Genomic DNA, 16,774 nt, shown 5'->3' with positions numbered 1-16,774 from the left:
TCATCGTCTTCATCGATGACATACTTATCTACTCTCGTAGTAAGGAAGAGCATAGTCAACATCTACGACAGGTCTTAGAAAAACTACGTTCGGAGAAGCTCTATGCGAAGTTCTCGAAATGCAAATTTTGGATCTGAAGAGTCGAATTCTTAGGGCACGTGGTTAGCGAAGAGGGAATACACGTGGACCCTTCCAAAATTAAAGCCATTGAGAACTGGTCAGCACCGAAGATGCCTACAGAAATTCGTCAATTTCTAGGTCTCGCTGGCTACTATCGCAGGTTCATTCAGAACTTCTCCCACATTGCGAAACCTCTTACAACACTGACCCAGAAGGGCGTGGCCTTTGACTGGGAAGAAAAGCAGGAGAGAGCATTCCAAACGCTCAAGCGAGCCTTGTGCACCTCACCGATACTATCCCTCCCCGAAGGGATAGAAGACTTCGTTGTCTATTGCGATGCTTCCAATCAAGGGCTCGGCTGTGTTCTGATGCAGCGAGGTAAGGTCATCGCCTACGCCTCGAGACAGCTGAAGACACACGATGTCAACTACACCACTCACGATCTTGAGCTAGGAGTAGTTGTGTTTGCTCTGAAGATCTGGAGACACTACCTGTATGGTACAAAAAGCACTATCTTTACAGACCACAAAAGCCTACAACATATATTCGACCAGAAGGAGCTCAACATGAGACAACGACGATGGGTCGAGCTACTCTGTGATTACGAATGCGAAATTCGTTATCATCCGGGTAAAGCCAATGTAGTAGCTGACGCCCTAAGTCGGAAAGAATATTCTGGTCGTAAGGTCAAATCTTTGACTATGACAATCCATTCACACTTGTCCACACAAATTAAGGAAGCTCAGCTCGACGCTTTGAAACCTGAAAATGTGGCGGGTGAATCCCTGAGAGGGATGGATAAGAACTTGGAGGTCAAGGGTGGCGAAGCTTATTATTTCATGGATCGGATCTGGACCCCGAAACTCGGTGGTTTCAGAGACTTGGTCATGAACGAGGCGCACAACACTCGTTATTCCATCCACCCGGGTTCAGATAAGATGTATCTGGATCTTAAAAAGTTATACTGGTGGCCTAACATGAAAGCAGAGATTGCTACCTTCGTGAGTAAATGCCTTACTTGCGCCAAGGTCAAGGTCGAATACCAGAAACCCTCCGGCCTTCTACAACAGCCGGAGATACCGGAATGGAAGTGGGAGCGGATCACTATGGACTTCATAACCAAGTTGCCCAAGACAACGGGTGGACTTGATACCATATGGGTCATCGTCGATAGATTGACCAAGTCTGCACACTTCCTGCCTATCAAGGAAACAGACAAGATGGAGAAGCTTACAAGAACTTACATTAGGGAGATTGTACGACTGCACAGTGTTCCCATATCCATTATCTCGGACAGAGATAGTAGATTCACTTCGAGGTTCTGGCAGTCGCTACAAAGTTCCCTAGGAACTAGGTTGGACATGAGTACAGCCTACCATCCACAGACAGACGGGCAAGGTGACAGGACTATCCAAACCTTGGAAGATATGTTGCGAGCCTGTGTGATCTACTTTGGGAAAGCATGGGATACTCATTTACCCCTTGTCAAATTTTCCTACAACAACAGTTATCACACAAGCATAAAGGCTGCTCCAACAAGTCCGGACCCATAACTGCAGAAAGGGAATCCCATCTTGATCAGCTCATCTCTTTTCGACTCAAGCACGCTATCGAGGAAGTATAACAAAAGTATGATTCCTCTCTCGATCACTAGGTCGACACCATCACCAAGATTCTGAACGTTCATGATGACTTAGTTGGTGCCACAAACTAGCTCATCAAACAAACTCATGTCCGCCATGAGAAACAGATTCAGCGGCTAGAGAAGGAGATCCGGAAGAAAGATGAGATGAAACTGATCATCCAAAAAGTTCTTATAAAACTCTTCAGGGCATGATGCAACATCATGGATGTTCCTTCAACAAATTTGACGAGATGCTCTTAATTCTTGCAACCCTCTTCGATCATCTAAAAGCTCAGGCTCCCACAGCTGAAGCTTATGACGCTCTGACTCTTCAGATGAATCAAAGCTTTCAAAAAGTGTTTGACAAATTCTCGAATATCAAAGCCTCTATGTTGCTTGCACCGGTTGTAGGGTCCTCCGTTGCAAGAGGGGGGGAAGGACCTAGCTGGAGAAATCAACCCTGGAAACCTGTATTGGAGTTCAGACTTCGAGATGAAAACTCTGATGATTCCTTGCAAATTCTTTCAGGTTCTCTAGGCGGTGATGATAATGATAATGATGATGATGATATGTATGTTACTAATGCCATCATAGGGCTTCCAGCCCCGAAAAAGTTCCCAGCCAAGGTGCTCTCCGAGGAAGAGCAAAGGATTTGGTCAGCAATATCATGGCCATCAACTCTGACCGATGTACTTCATAGAAGCCGAGAAATGGCAAAGGCTAAAACCCAACTAACAGTTGATGCCTTCCGAGCCACCAAATCAATGCTGCCTCCGATCCCTTCGCCAAAGATTGCTCCTATCGATGAAGGCTCTCCTCTCCGGAAGCCGGAAAATATTCCGGAAGAACCTTTGACTTCCTACCCTTCGAAAATTGCTATAGATGAGAACATGCAACACATCCTTTCCGTCCTCAACAAAAAGAAAGACAAAGGAAAGAAGCCCATCTCATAATTTCCTTACTCCAAGATTCCCTTGAAAGAGAGATGTGGTTGGTCCCAGGAAGAAATTAATCGAGCTCTTGAGGAAAACATCTGAATTCAATCCTTCAAATATGATAATCCTCATCCGATGCTTGGGGTCTCTCCTCTTTGCAGAGATGGGATCTTACATGATGTGAACATAGTACCTTTTATGTACTATGATCTTCTCACTCAAGATTCAGACTAAATTAATTTGCCTCTGTCTCCTTACAACAAGTTCTACACAAAGTTCGCCCGTCTCCACCCGGAAGATGATCCACAGATGATCATTAGAACTGAACGTGAAAGATTGAAGACCTTTTACTCCAAGAATGCACTTCTTCAAAAAGAAGTATGGTCTCGGAAAAGGATCACTAAAATTTCTGGGGCTGGAAGGAAAATCCTGACCAAGTTTGAACTGAATTGTGCGTTGTTCCGATACCACATCTTCCGAAACAAACCAACTCAAAAAACCATCACTGACGCTGAATTTCGCGCAATCAATCCAAATGACATCCTGACGATTGCTGCTTATTTCAGAGGTCACCAAGTTGATGATCTTAGCATGGGAGCTTACCACGCTGCTTTGAGCTTCCTCAAAGACTATGTAGCTGAATTTTTCCGGTGCTACTTTGAATTGGCCCATTTGTTCGGAACCGGAAAATACTTGGCCGAGATTGACTTCAAGCTTCCAGAAGCGGAGATATTGGTAGAGGGACCCATTGATGAACCAGTGCTAGGATTTGTCTATCTTCAAAGAAAAGCAAACAAGAAGGACTTCTTTCGAGTCCTTGACAAACATCTGGTTCCCACCAAGGCCCTTCGGAAATTTCTCAGTCGTGCATCAAAGTCCAACGCACCAAAGCATGTGAAGGAAAATTTTATAAGTCAGCTGCAGTTGTATATCTAAGTCAGAGATTGGTTGTACAGGGCGTAAGTGTTTATCAAGGAAGAATCGAAATAAGCTTACTGAATTGCTAAGTTCACTTAGGGGGAGATTGTTTGTGACAACCCGAAATTTCTATTCTGTACAACCATTCAACTCAATAGAAGTCAAAACAGTTTCTGTTAACTTTCAAGCTTTTTGGAATAAGTTTGAGTGTTTTAAGATTAGTACTTCATGAGATATCAGGAGAGAGGATGCCCTAGGGTTTATTGTGCAACAAGAATGTCCCAGAACCCCAAGAGTTTGGAGTTTACGACCTAAACAAATGTGTTTACGGCCGTAAACCCTAAAAAGGGGTATAAATATGACACTTAGTCATTATTTACCACTTTTACACATTTTCAAGATCCAAACTCAATTCTCTCTCAAGTATCATCCAACTTTTCTTCTTGATCTTCAACTTGTAAGTGTTTCTATCCCTAAAAGTTGATATCTTGCTTAACCTAGTGATCTTACATGATTCCATCTGTGAAATCATTCCAAAAGTGTAGATCTTCAAGTTTCACCAAGAACACCAAGAACACACTAGTGTTCTTGGACTTTTAGCACCTTTTCAAGCTTCTACCTAGTAAGTACTTCTATTCTAGTGTATTATAAGACTGGTTACACTTCAAATCATCAAGAAAACACCCAAGAATCAAAGGATCAAAGGTGTTTACGGTCCAAGAACACCTTGGACCGTAAACCCTAACAAAGGGGCCAAAGTGGCCCTAGTCCCTTACCAAGCCTTGGAAACTAGTCTAGACCCCTTCCTTGATGTGCTAGGAACTCAACAACAAAAAGACCATAAATCATTTGGGTTTACGGCCGTAAACACAAAGAGAAGTGGTCCAAGGACCGTAAACTCCATAAAGGAGTGAAATGGTGCCCTAATCACTTCCTAAGGCTTAAACATGAAGTAGGAATGCTTCTTATGACCTTTAAGGCTTCAAAATGCAAAATGGTCAAAGTACCATGAGTTTACGGTCGTAAACTCATGGGTTTACGACCGTAAACTCAAGTGGGTTACGGTCACAAAACCGTAAACTCCAAGGGAGTTCACCCTTGAACCCTAAACTAAAATGCAAGGTCCTACCACCCTTAGATGCAATCCTTAGGACTTATGGCAATTAAATCAAGTGTTTTACATGTCTTAGGATGTCTTAAACTTGGTTAATTAGTTGTTTTATGACTAATTGGATACATATATGTGTTATTATATGTTAACTAGGATCCTTGTGTGTGTTCAAGTCTTCACTTGACACTTAGCATCCTATACACTCCGTTCATCCAAACCACTCACTACAGGTGAGTTCATACCCCTTAATTAACCTTTTTAAATGTTTTTAAATGCTTTTATGGGAGGGAATACAAGTTGAACTATTATAGTTATTATATCAATCACATGTGATTAATAACTACCAAACAAGTGGATTTCTTACTTTTCAAACTGTGTTATCAAACTGTTTTATTTCAAAACTGTTTTACAAACTCTTTGTCATATCAAATACTTTTATTAAACTCTTTTAACTTATATTCTGTGTATCTATATAGATATAGTTATATAAGTAGGATTGAAAGGACTTAGGAGTGATAGCTCACCTTACTTCCTGTTCCTTGTTTGGTTGTGGACTTAGGGTATTCAGGTTGTTTGTCTGAAGGTCGTTTGAATCCTAGTTATATATTATGTATATGTATATAGATATAAAAGTTCCGTCCTTCATTCAGTTCAATACCTTTGGGTAGCAAAGGTGCACAACCATGTTCATACATTCAAACAACATTACTAGTTAACTATAATAGGTATAGTTTAGGGAGATACTAATACTATTACTAGAACAGGGAAACATACAATGAGTCAGTTCATACATGAGTCAATAACAAACAAATAATAGATACGATAATGAGAAACAAACAATAGATACTATGATGAGAAACAAACAATAGATACTATGATGAGAAACAAACAATAGATACTATGATGAGAAACAAACGTTAGAATACTATGATGAGAAACAAACAATGCATACTATACAGGGAGAGAACACACAATACAGCTAGCACGTACATATACTAGAACATTATTACATTTATGTGAGCCACGTAACGGGGCATGACACTACCTGTCATGACCGTTTTGTATCCAGAATCTCCTTAAGTGGGGAGCGTATGAGTTTGTGTATAGATCTATACTGGATTGACTATCCTACACCTTGCTGCTCGCTACAGTGGGACTTGCAAGTCTACGGGTGCCAAACGTCATTTCTTACGACGTCTTACATCATCGTTTTTCTATAGAGTCGGTAGCAGGATACAGGCCGATCACATGGTACTTTAAATAACAATTAGTTTAAGGTAGTTAGTACAGCAGTAGTTACTTAATACAACACTACAGTACTATTTCATTTTCCCATTACATTTACTTTGTGATCTTCACACAACAAACAATAATGTAAAAACTATATTTTTGGTTAATGATAGTAGGATTTGGGAAAATACACACTCTTACAAGAGACACACACACAGATACTAGAAGCCTTGGTAGAAGGCTACTTTTAGTAGTAAACATAATGTTTTCTAGGAGAGTTCAAACAATTACAAACTTTTACAAACTTATACACTTACAGACTTACAAACACTTTCATACAAACACAGACATTAATATACTTTTGATCTCACCAGCTTTAAAGCTGATAAACTCTTTCAAAATAACTTGTATTCTCAGGTCACCAGTAGACAGGTACCGGTGCCAGGTTTTGAGAAGATGGAGCTCGTTCAAGACTCATCTTTTATTTTGATGTATATTTTTGGTGTCTATATAACTTGACAGAACACACTTGTATGAAATTATATTATTAATGCAATGGATGATGTTGTTGCTTGTTTACTACTTTGCATTGTTGTGATACTGAACATGACGTCCTCCACCCCCGAACGTTTCCGCCGTTCCGGTTTTGGGGTGTGACATTGTTGGAACCTGAAAGTGAACCTCTAGCAATCTCTAACCATTGGAGTTCTGAAGTCAGTCTTGAGTCCGAGGTGTGTTGAGGTACGATATAAGCTTATGGTTAGAGATGGAAATTGAAGTCCGGAGTGAAGTTTGTGGTTCGAAGTGAAGAAGTCTTCCGAGATAGTTTGTCAATCTATGCATTTATTATTCTTGTCTTTTACTTGATGTAACCTGTGACATCCCCAATTTCTCGGCCAGAAAAGACCGATTTAGTTTATGCTTTTAAAATAAAATCAGAGTAATCTCCCCAATAAAATATGCGGAATTTGTCCCAAAACAAAATATGATAAAAAAAAATATTTATCAAAGCATTTCTTAAAGAAATGTATTTTCATTTCATTACAAAACTCGGGATGTCCACATCGATATAGACCAAAAGTATAAACAGTACATTATAGGCATTACAACAGTTATTTACATCTACTGGCCTATAATCCAAAAATCCCTCATCATCATCCAACTATGCTCTGGGTCCACTACCTGTAATATAGAAAGTTGAGTGGGTCAGGCTTGGGAGCCTGGTGAGCATATAGGGTTTTCGACCCACAATAAATAAATTTATTGATTTCATCCATCAACAATAAATTTATTAATTTCATCAACCAACAATGTGACATCCCCATTTTCACGGCCAGAAAAGACCGATTTTTGTTTATGCTTTATAAAAAACAGAGTACCTCTTTTAATAAAAAATGTTGCGGAATTTGTTCCCATAAAAACATGATAAATACGTTATCAAAGCATTTCTGAAGAAATGTATTTTTATTCATTTTCAAAACATTTGGGATGTCATCGTCAATACAGAAACAAAAGAATAAATAGAACTTACATTCATTTACACTAGTGATCTACATCTCTTTTAAATCTCTCAGTGTAAAGTAGCTTCATATCGACACTTGTGATAGAAATAAGCTGGAGTGGGTCAGGTTGGGAAACCTGGTGAGTACATAGGGTTTTTAACCCACAATAATATAATTATTATGTTTAATCATCAAACAATTAACCCAATTACCCATCCCCATTATCTTATTTACTCTTAAGGATCTACCCTAAGAATCAACTATTCCTCGTTCATTCATTCCTAAGGATCATCCTAAGGAATTGGCACGAAGTCCATCGTCACCGGGGTTTAGGCATTAAGTCTGCATAGTCGCCAGGATTTATACAACAGGCACTAAGTCCGCATAGTCGCCAGGGTTTAGGCACTAAGTATGTATAGTCGCCAGGGTTTATACAACAGGCACTAAGTCCGCATAGTCGCCAGGGTTTTGGCACCAAGTCAGCATGATCGCCAAGGTTCAGGCACCAAGTCTGCATGATCGCCAGGGTTTAGGCACTAAGTGTGCATAGTCGCCAAGGTTTAGAGTACACCGGGTGACCACATCGTTCACGACACCTACAGGTTGCGAGCCTGCTAGTGTACCACTGGACTGTCTAGAATAGTCCGTGGTTGTCATCCATACTCTGCTAGATGACGGGGCCAACATTTGGGAACAAGGCTTCTCACATCGTCCACCTCTCACCCTTACCTCATGGTCTATATCACCTCTCAACTCATCATCCAACTCATATTTCATCTACCCATGTTTTACCCAACATATTATGTAGATATAAATACATATACAGTTTAAATCATATAAAACTTGTATAAAATCGTTCATCCAGCATAGATAGCAAGTATACAGATAATATGCACACATAGCAGGTAGTTTATATAAAATTCTTCATATCTGTGTGTAAGATGAAAGTAACTATGTACTCACTTGATAATGTGGTGACTCGGTACTCGGACTGCGCTTCGTTTACTTTAAAATAATTTCCTTCGACGAAAGCTAGTATTATTACCACTAGATTTTAGTCTAATATTTACCGTGACTAATTATTAGTCTTATTATTATTATTATTATTATTATTATTATTATTATTATATATAAGCGTTTAAACAATACTTTCCAACCACTATGTACAGACAGGGGCCAGACATAAAACACCGGAGGGCATGACCATTTTGGCATATAACACTTCTGAAATCCAACAACCCTATGCGGCCCTTTAAACCAGATTCCCCGTACCGCGAGTAGTTAAAAAGATATTATAACGACACTTATATAAGTCATAATAATAGCTCAAATATTTATTATAAGTTCATAATAACAATACTAATTTTAAATATAAGCTATATTAAAATAGGTAAGCATAACTTACTTACAAAGGGGTTTTAGCTAGGAGTCGGGCTCTGCAGGGGCAGAACTTCGTCGCTGAATCTTTCTAAGAAAGATTCGTGCAGCGCTTCAGCGCTCACCTTACTATACTAAAACTATAGAAAGAGAAGTCGAATCACGAGGGACCGAAATGTTGGGGATACGAAGAGAAAGACTCTTGAATCAAGAGAATGGTGCAATAAAATATGAGAGCCCAAACCTCTTATTTATAGTAATTGAATTTACAAAAACAACCCTCTATAATTAGTTAATGACCTTATAGTTATATAAACGACCAAACACCCATTCATAATACTATTTTAAATAGATTTAACGATATTTGTACTAAACTAATGTCGAAAGTACCCAACACCAGTCTTATAATAACCGCATCGTCGATACCTTTCTAATGATATATACATTTGTATATATGTGTGTACGTATATATGATTTATACTTTATTTTAATACGTAAATATGCTATTATAATTTGTAACTCGTTCATACGAACTCCATTTTTGACGTTCTTTATATCCACGCGTTGGTATTTACGAGTACTACAACTTTCATTTAGATGCCGTCAGCTAATTCTCATTTTATCTCAGATTTACAAAACTGTATCGAATTTATCGCGCTCGAAGAGTAAGGACCAAGTTTCGTCCATATATTTAACATACGAGCTCTAATCTCGACATCCTTTATATCCACGTGTAGGTAAAAACAAGATCTAAAACTTTCATTTAGACTCCGTCGGCTAATTCTCGACCAATCTTAAATTTAACAGTAGGAGGAGATTATACTGTTAAATGTCCGCGTAAAATTCATAACTTCTACATACGGACTCCATTTTCGTCTGTCTTTTTACCGTTGAGTTCCTATTAATGAGATCTTCAACTCTCATTTAGGTCGCATAGGCCAAACACCGCTCGAACTAAAATTCGAGTTTCGGGGCGTGCACTGCTATGCCAAATCTTAGAAAATTCATAACTTCCTCATACGAAGTCAGATTTGGGCGTTCTTTTTTTGTATGTTCTCGGTTTAACGTATACTACAAATTTTGTTTAGATCACTAAAGCTAAAAAGTATTCTACCATAAATTCACTATTTACGTCTCCCGGTGCCGTGCCGGTTTTGCCGTAAAACTTCGACGGGCCACAACTTCTTCGTTATAACTCAGATTTCGGCGTTCTTTATATGTACGGAACCCTTGTAACATATACTAAAACTTGGTTAAGATTAATCCATCTAAATAATCTTCCATAAAAAAACTCATTTTTGATGCTCATCGTCTCTAAATTGACTAGCCCGGATCTGCGGGCGTTACAATTATCTCCCCCTTAGGATGATTACGTCCCGGAATCATCAACGAAACAGGGCTGTATAATGACTCCGTACGTTATCTCTTTATCCTAGGTAATAATCGTAACTTCTATGTTCCTTCGAATGAGTATCTAATTCTTGGAATTCTCGACTGCAGGCGGTGCTCGATCTTGCACTTGCTCCTTATCTCACGTTAGACTCCAAATTATGACCTTCAAGTCACAATCTCGATCCTCACTGGATACGAACTTAAGATAAGTTTTTTTTTATTACTACAATGGAACGATGTGTCATATTCTAATGACCTATCATCGTATGTTGCAACGCTTAGACTCAGGTCTCTTAGAGTCTTCCAGAACAGACTATACTTTCGTTCATGTTCTAATCTCATCTTAAAGGTAGAATTTCTAGCTACAAGCAAATTTTCGCGATACCTCTACTGATCGCTTTTTATTTCAATGTTCCGTCTTAAGTCAGATGCTACATCGAACTTGATTCTCTGAACCACATAACATACTTAGCGTAGTCAGACTCAATTTGATATGACCACTAGGGTCAGAATAACAATCATCTTCTTAGTCATTACTGAAACGATGGTAACGACATACTTGAATAAAACGAAATCAATTACTAGCTCCTTGGTAACCTTGTGACTTTCCCTGATCCAAGCGTGAGTCCTGTGCTTCCTGTAGTATAGGCCTCTACTACCATTCACACCTACTCATACTCGTCCCAAGTATTGTCTCACAGCTTTCCAAGTTACTATCACAAAAACAATTTTAACACATAAAAAGGTGTCCAAACAATCATTAAATTTCCCCTAGACTCTACTAGGACTCTTTCCATGCGTATCTTCAATTATCAATTTTGCTTCAACTCGGTTGGTGATGGAAATGTTAGACGATGGGATAACTTCATGGATTATACCAAAAATCTTTCTTTCTGCTAATCGAAAGTGTATTTCTACCGTACTAGACGTATTATTTCTTAGATGCGTTCTAAAGGCAAGATATCACTCTTACGATATCTTCTGATAGGTACCACTCAATATCGTAAGCCTTCTCATTTCCTCCATTTACTCAATTCACTACGAGTCTTCACCATGATGTTTTGCACACCAAAGCAGTCGTTTGGTGTGTCGAGACGAGAATATAGATAGAGGAAGGTTTAGACGCGTATTCCTCCTTATTACTTCGAAAAATTACATGTTAGTTCTAATATCGTAATTAAACGTTTAGAAATCTGAACACATAAAGTTTCCAGATCTGGTCGGCAACAAACCATAGATCCGATCAAACAATAGCATCATAAAGCATCACAAATCATTTAGCACATAAAAGCATGTTAGGCATTTTCCCTAAATTAGCTAGTGCTTGTGTCTATTCTAGTGTATTACCTAAATTTTATTAGACACACTCCTCACGATCATTGCTTAGCATTCTAAGTTTAAGTCTAGAAATAAATCCATATTTCTAGTTCGCTTAAACTAATGCTCTGATACCAACTGTGACATCCCCATTTTCACGGCCAGAAAAGACCGATTTTTGTTTATGCTTTATAAAAATCAGAGTACCTCTTTTAATAAAAAATGTTGCGGAATTTGTTCCCATAAAAACATGATAAATACGTTATCAAAGCATTTCCGAAGAAATGTATTTTTATTCATTTTCAAAACATTTGGGATGTCATCGTCAATACAGAAACAAAAGAATAAATAGAACTTACATTCATTTACACTAGTGATCTACATCTCTTTTAAATCTCTCAGTGTAAAGTAGCTTCATATCGACACATGTGATAGAAATAAGCTGGAGTGGGTCAGGTTGGGAAACCTGGTGAGTACATAGGGTTTTTAACCCACAATAATATAATTATTATGTTTAATCATCAAACAATTAACCCAATTACCCATCCCCATTATCTTATTTACTCTTAAGGATCTACCCTAAGAATCAACTATTCTCGTTCATTCATTCCTAAGGATCATCCTAAGGAATCGGCACGAAGTCCATCGTCACCGGGGTTTAGGCATTAAGTCTGCATAGTCGCCAGGATTTATACAACAGGCACTAAGTCCGCATAGTCGCCAGGGTTTAGGCACTAAGTATGTATAGTCGCCAGGGTTTATACAACAGGCATTAAGTCCGCATAGTCGCCAGGGTTTTGGCACCAAGTCTGCATGATCGCCAAGGTTTAGGCACCAAGTCTGCATGATCGCCAGGGTTTAGGCACTAAGTCTGCATAGTCGCCAAGGTTTAGAGTACACCGGGTGAACACATCGTTCACGACACCTACAGGTTGCGAGCCTGCTAGTGTACCACTGGACTGTCTAGAATAGTCCGTGGTTGTCATCCATACTCTGCTAGATGACGGGGCCAACATTTGGGAACAAGGCTTCTCACATCGTCCACCTCTCACCCTTACCTCATGGTCTATATCACCTCTCAACTCATCATCCAACTCATATTTCATCTACCCATGTTTTACCCAACATATTATGTAGATATAAATACATATACAGTTTAAATCATATAAAACTTGTATAAAATCGTTCATCCAGCATAGATAGCAAGTATATAGATAATATGTACACATAGCACGTAGTTTATATAAAATTCTTCATATATATGTGTAAGATGAAAGTAACTATGCACTCACTTGATAAGGTGGTGACTCGGTACTCGGACAGCGCTTCGTTTACTTTAAAATAATTTCCTTCGACGAAACCTAGTATTATTACCACTAGATTTTAGTGTAATATTTACCGTGACTAATTATTATTATTATTATTATTATTATTATTATTATTATTATATAAGCGTTTAAACAATACTTTCCAACCACTATGTACAGACAGGGGCCAGACATAAAACACCCGAGGGCGGGACCATTTTGGCATATAACACTTCTGAAATCCAACAACCCTATGCGGCCCTTTAAACCAGATTCCCCGTACCGCGAGTAGTTAAAAAGATATTATAACGACACTTATATAAGTCATAATAATAGCTCAAATATTTATTATAAGTTCATAATAACAATACTAATTTTAAATATAAGCTATATTAAAATAGGTAAGCATAACTTACTTACAAGGGGGTTTTAGCTAGGAGTCGGGCTCTGCAGGGGCAGAACTTCGTCGCTGAATCTTTCTAAGAAAGATTCGTGCAGCGCTTCAGCGCTCACCTTACTATACTAAAACTACAGAAAGAGAAGTCGAATCACGAGGGACCGAAATGCTGGGGATAAGAAGAGAAAGACTCTTGAATCAAGAGAATGGTGCAATAAAATATGAGAGCCCAAACCTCTTTTTTATAGTAATTGAATTTACAAAAACAACCCTTCAACACCAGTCTTATAATAACCGCATCGTCGATACCTTTCTAATGATATATACATTTGTATATATATGTGTACGTATATATGATTTATACTTTATTTTAATACGTAAATATGCTATTATAATTTGTAACTCGTTCATACGAACTCCATTTTTGACGTTCTTTATATCCACGCGTTGGTATTTACGAGTACTACAACTTTCATTTAGATGCCGTCAGCTAATTCTCATTTTATCTCAGATTTACAAAACTGTATCGAATTTATCGCGCTCGAAGAGTAAGGACCAAGTTTCGTCCATATATTTAACATACGAGCTCTAATCTCGACATCCTTTATATCCACGTGTAGGTAAAAACAAGATCTAAAACTTTCATTTAGACTCCGTCGGCTAATTCTCGACCAATCTTAAATTTAACAGTAGGAGGAGATTATACTGTTAAATGTCCGTGTAAAATTCATAACTTCTACATACGGACTCCGTTTTCGTCTGTCTTTTTACCGTTGAATTCCTATTAATGAGATCTTCAACTCTCATTTAGGTCGCATAGGCCAAACACCGCTCGAACTAAAATTCGAGTTTCGGGGCGTGCACTGCTATGCCAAATCTTAAAAAATTCATAACTTCCTCATACGAAGTCAGATTTGGGCGTTCTTTTTTTGTATGTTCTCGGTTTAACGTATACTACAAATTTTGTTTAGATCACTAAAGCTAAAAAGTATTCTACCATAAATTCACTATTTACGTCTCCCGGTGCCGTGCCGGTTTTGCCGTAAAACTTCGACGGGCCACAACTTCTTCGTTATAACTCAGATTTCGGCGTTCTTTATATGTACGGAACCCTTGTAACATATACTAAAACTTGGTTAAGATTAATCCATCTAAATAATCTTCCATAAAAAAACTCATTTTTGATGCTCATCGTCTCTAAATTGACTAGCCCGGATCTGCGGGCGTTACAATTATCTCCCCCTTAGGATGATTACGTCCCGGAATCATCAACGAAACAGGGCTGTATAATGACTCCGTACGTTATCTCTTTATCCTAGGTAATAATCGTAACTTCTATGTTCCTTCGAATGAGTATCTAATTCTTGGAATTCTCGACTGCAGGCGGTGCTCGATCTTGCACTTGCTCCTTATCTCACGTTAGACTCCAAATTATGACCTTCAAGTCACAATCTCGATCCTCACTGGATACGAACTTAAGATAAGTTTTTTTTTATTACTACAATGGAACGATGTGTCATATTCTAATGACCTATCATCGTATGTTGCAACGCTTAGACTCAGGTCTCTTAGAGTCTTCCAGAACAGACTATACTTTCGTTCATGTTCTAATCTCATCTTAAAGGTAGAATTTCTAGCTACAAGCAAATTTTCGCGATACCTCTACTGATCGCTTTTTATTTCAATGTTCCGTCTTAAGTCAGATGCTACATCGAACTTGATTCTCTGAACCACATAACATACTTAGCGTAGTCAGACTCAATTTGATATGACCACTAGGGTCAGAATAACAATCATCTTCTTAGTCATTACCGAAACGATGGTAACGACATACTTGAATAAAACGAAATCAATTACTAGCTCCTTGGTAACCTTGTGACTTTCCCTGATCCAAGCGTGAGTCCTGTGCTTCCTGTAGTATAGGCCTCTACTACCATTCACACCTACTCATACTCGTCCCAAGTATTGTCTCACAGCTTTCCAAGTTACTATCACAAAAACAATTTTAACACATAAAAAGGTGTCCAAACAATCATAAAATTTCCCCTAGACTCTACTAGGACTCTTTCCATGCGTATCTTCAATTATCAATTTTGCTTCAACTCGGTTGGTGATGGAAATGTTAGACGATGGGATAACTTCATGGATTATACCAAAAATCTTTCTTTCTGCTAATCGAAAGTGTATTTCTACCGTACTAGACGTATTATTTCTTAGATGCGTTCTAAAGGCAAGATATCACTCTTACGATATCTTCTGATAGGTACCACTCAATATCGTAAGCCTTCTCATTTCCTCCATTTACTCAATTCACTACGAGTCTTCACCATGATGTTTTGCACACCAAAGCAGTCGTTTGGTGTGTCGAGACGAGAATATAGATAGAGGAAGGTTTAGACGCGTATTCCTCCTTATTACTTCGAAAAATTACATGTTAGTTCTAATATCGTAATTAAACGTTTAGAAATCTGAACACATAAAGTTTCCAGATCTGGTCGGCAACAAACCATAGATCCGATCAAACAATAGCATCATAAAGCATCATAAATCATTTAGCACATAAAAGCATGTTAGGCATTTTCCCTAAATTAGCTAGTGCTTGTGTCTATTCTAGTGTATTACCTAAATTTTATTAGACACACTCCTCACGATCATTGCTTAGCATTCTAAGTTTAAGTCTAGAAATAAATCCATATTTCTAGTTCGCTTAAACTAATGCTCTGATACCAACTGTGACATCCCCATTTTCACGGCCAGAAAAGACCGATTTTTGTTTATGCTTTATAAAAATCAGAGTACCTCTTTTAATAAAAAATGTTGCGGAATTTGTTCCCATAAAAACATGATAAATACGTTATCAAAGCATTTCCGAAGAAATGTATTTTTATTCATTTTCAAAACATTTGGGATGTCATCGTCAATACAGAAACAAAAGAATAAATAGAACTTACATTCATTTACACTAGTGATCTACATCTCTTTTAAATCTCTCAGTGTAAAGTAGCTTCATATCGACACATGTGATAGAAATAAGCTGGAGTGGGTCAGGTTGGGAAACCTGGTGAGTACATAGGGTTTTTAACCCACAATAATATAATTATTATGTTTAATCATCAAACAATTAACCCAATTACCCATCCCCATTATCTTATTTACTCTTAAGGATCTACCCTAAGAATCAACTATTCTCGTTCATTCATTCCTAAGGATCATCCTAAGGAATCGGCACGAAGTCCATCGTCACCGGGGTTTAGGCATTAAGTCTGCATAGTCGCCAGGATTTATACAACAGGCACTAAGTCCGCATAGTCGCCAGGGTTTAGGCACTAAGTATGTATAGTCGCCAGGGTTTATACAACAGGCATTAAGTCCGCATAGTCGCCAGGGTTTTGGCACCAAGTCTGCATGATCGCCAAGGTTTAGGCACCAAGTCTGCATGATCGCCAGGGTTTAGGCACTAAGTCTGCATAGTCGCCAAGGTTTAGAGTACACCGGGTGAACACATCGTTCACGACACCTACAGGTTGCGAGCCTGCTAGTGTAC

The sequence above is a fragment of the Lactuca virosa genome, chromosome 8 (genome assembly GCF_052849685.1).
Source record: "Lactuca virosa cultivar CGN04683 chromosome 8, Lactuca_virosa_CGN04683_v6, whole genome shotgun sequence".
Taxonomy (NCBI): Eukaryota; Viridiplantae; Streptophyta; class Magnoliopsida; order Asterales; family Asteraceae; genus Lactuca; species Lactuca virosa.
Note: the sequence above shows the minus strand (reverse complement) of the source record.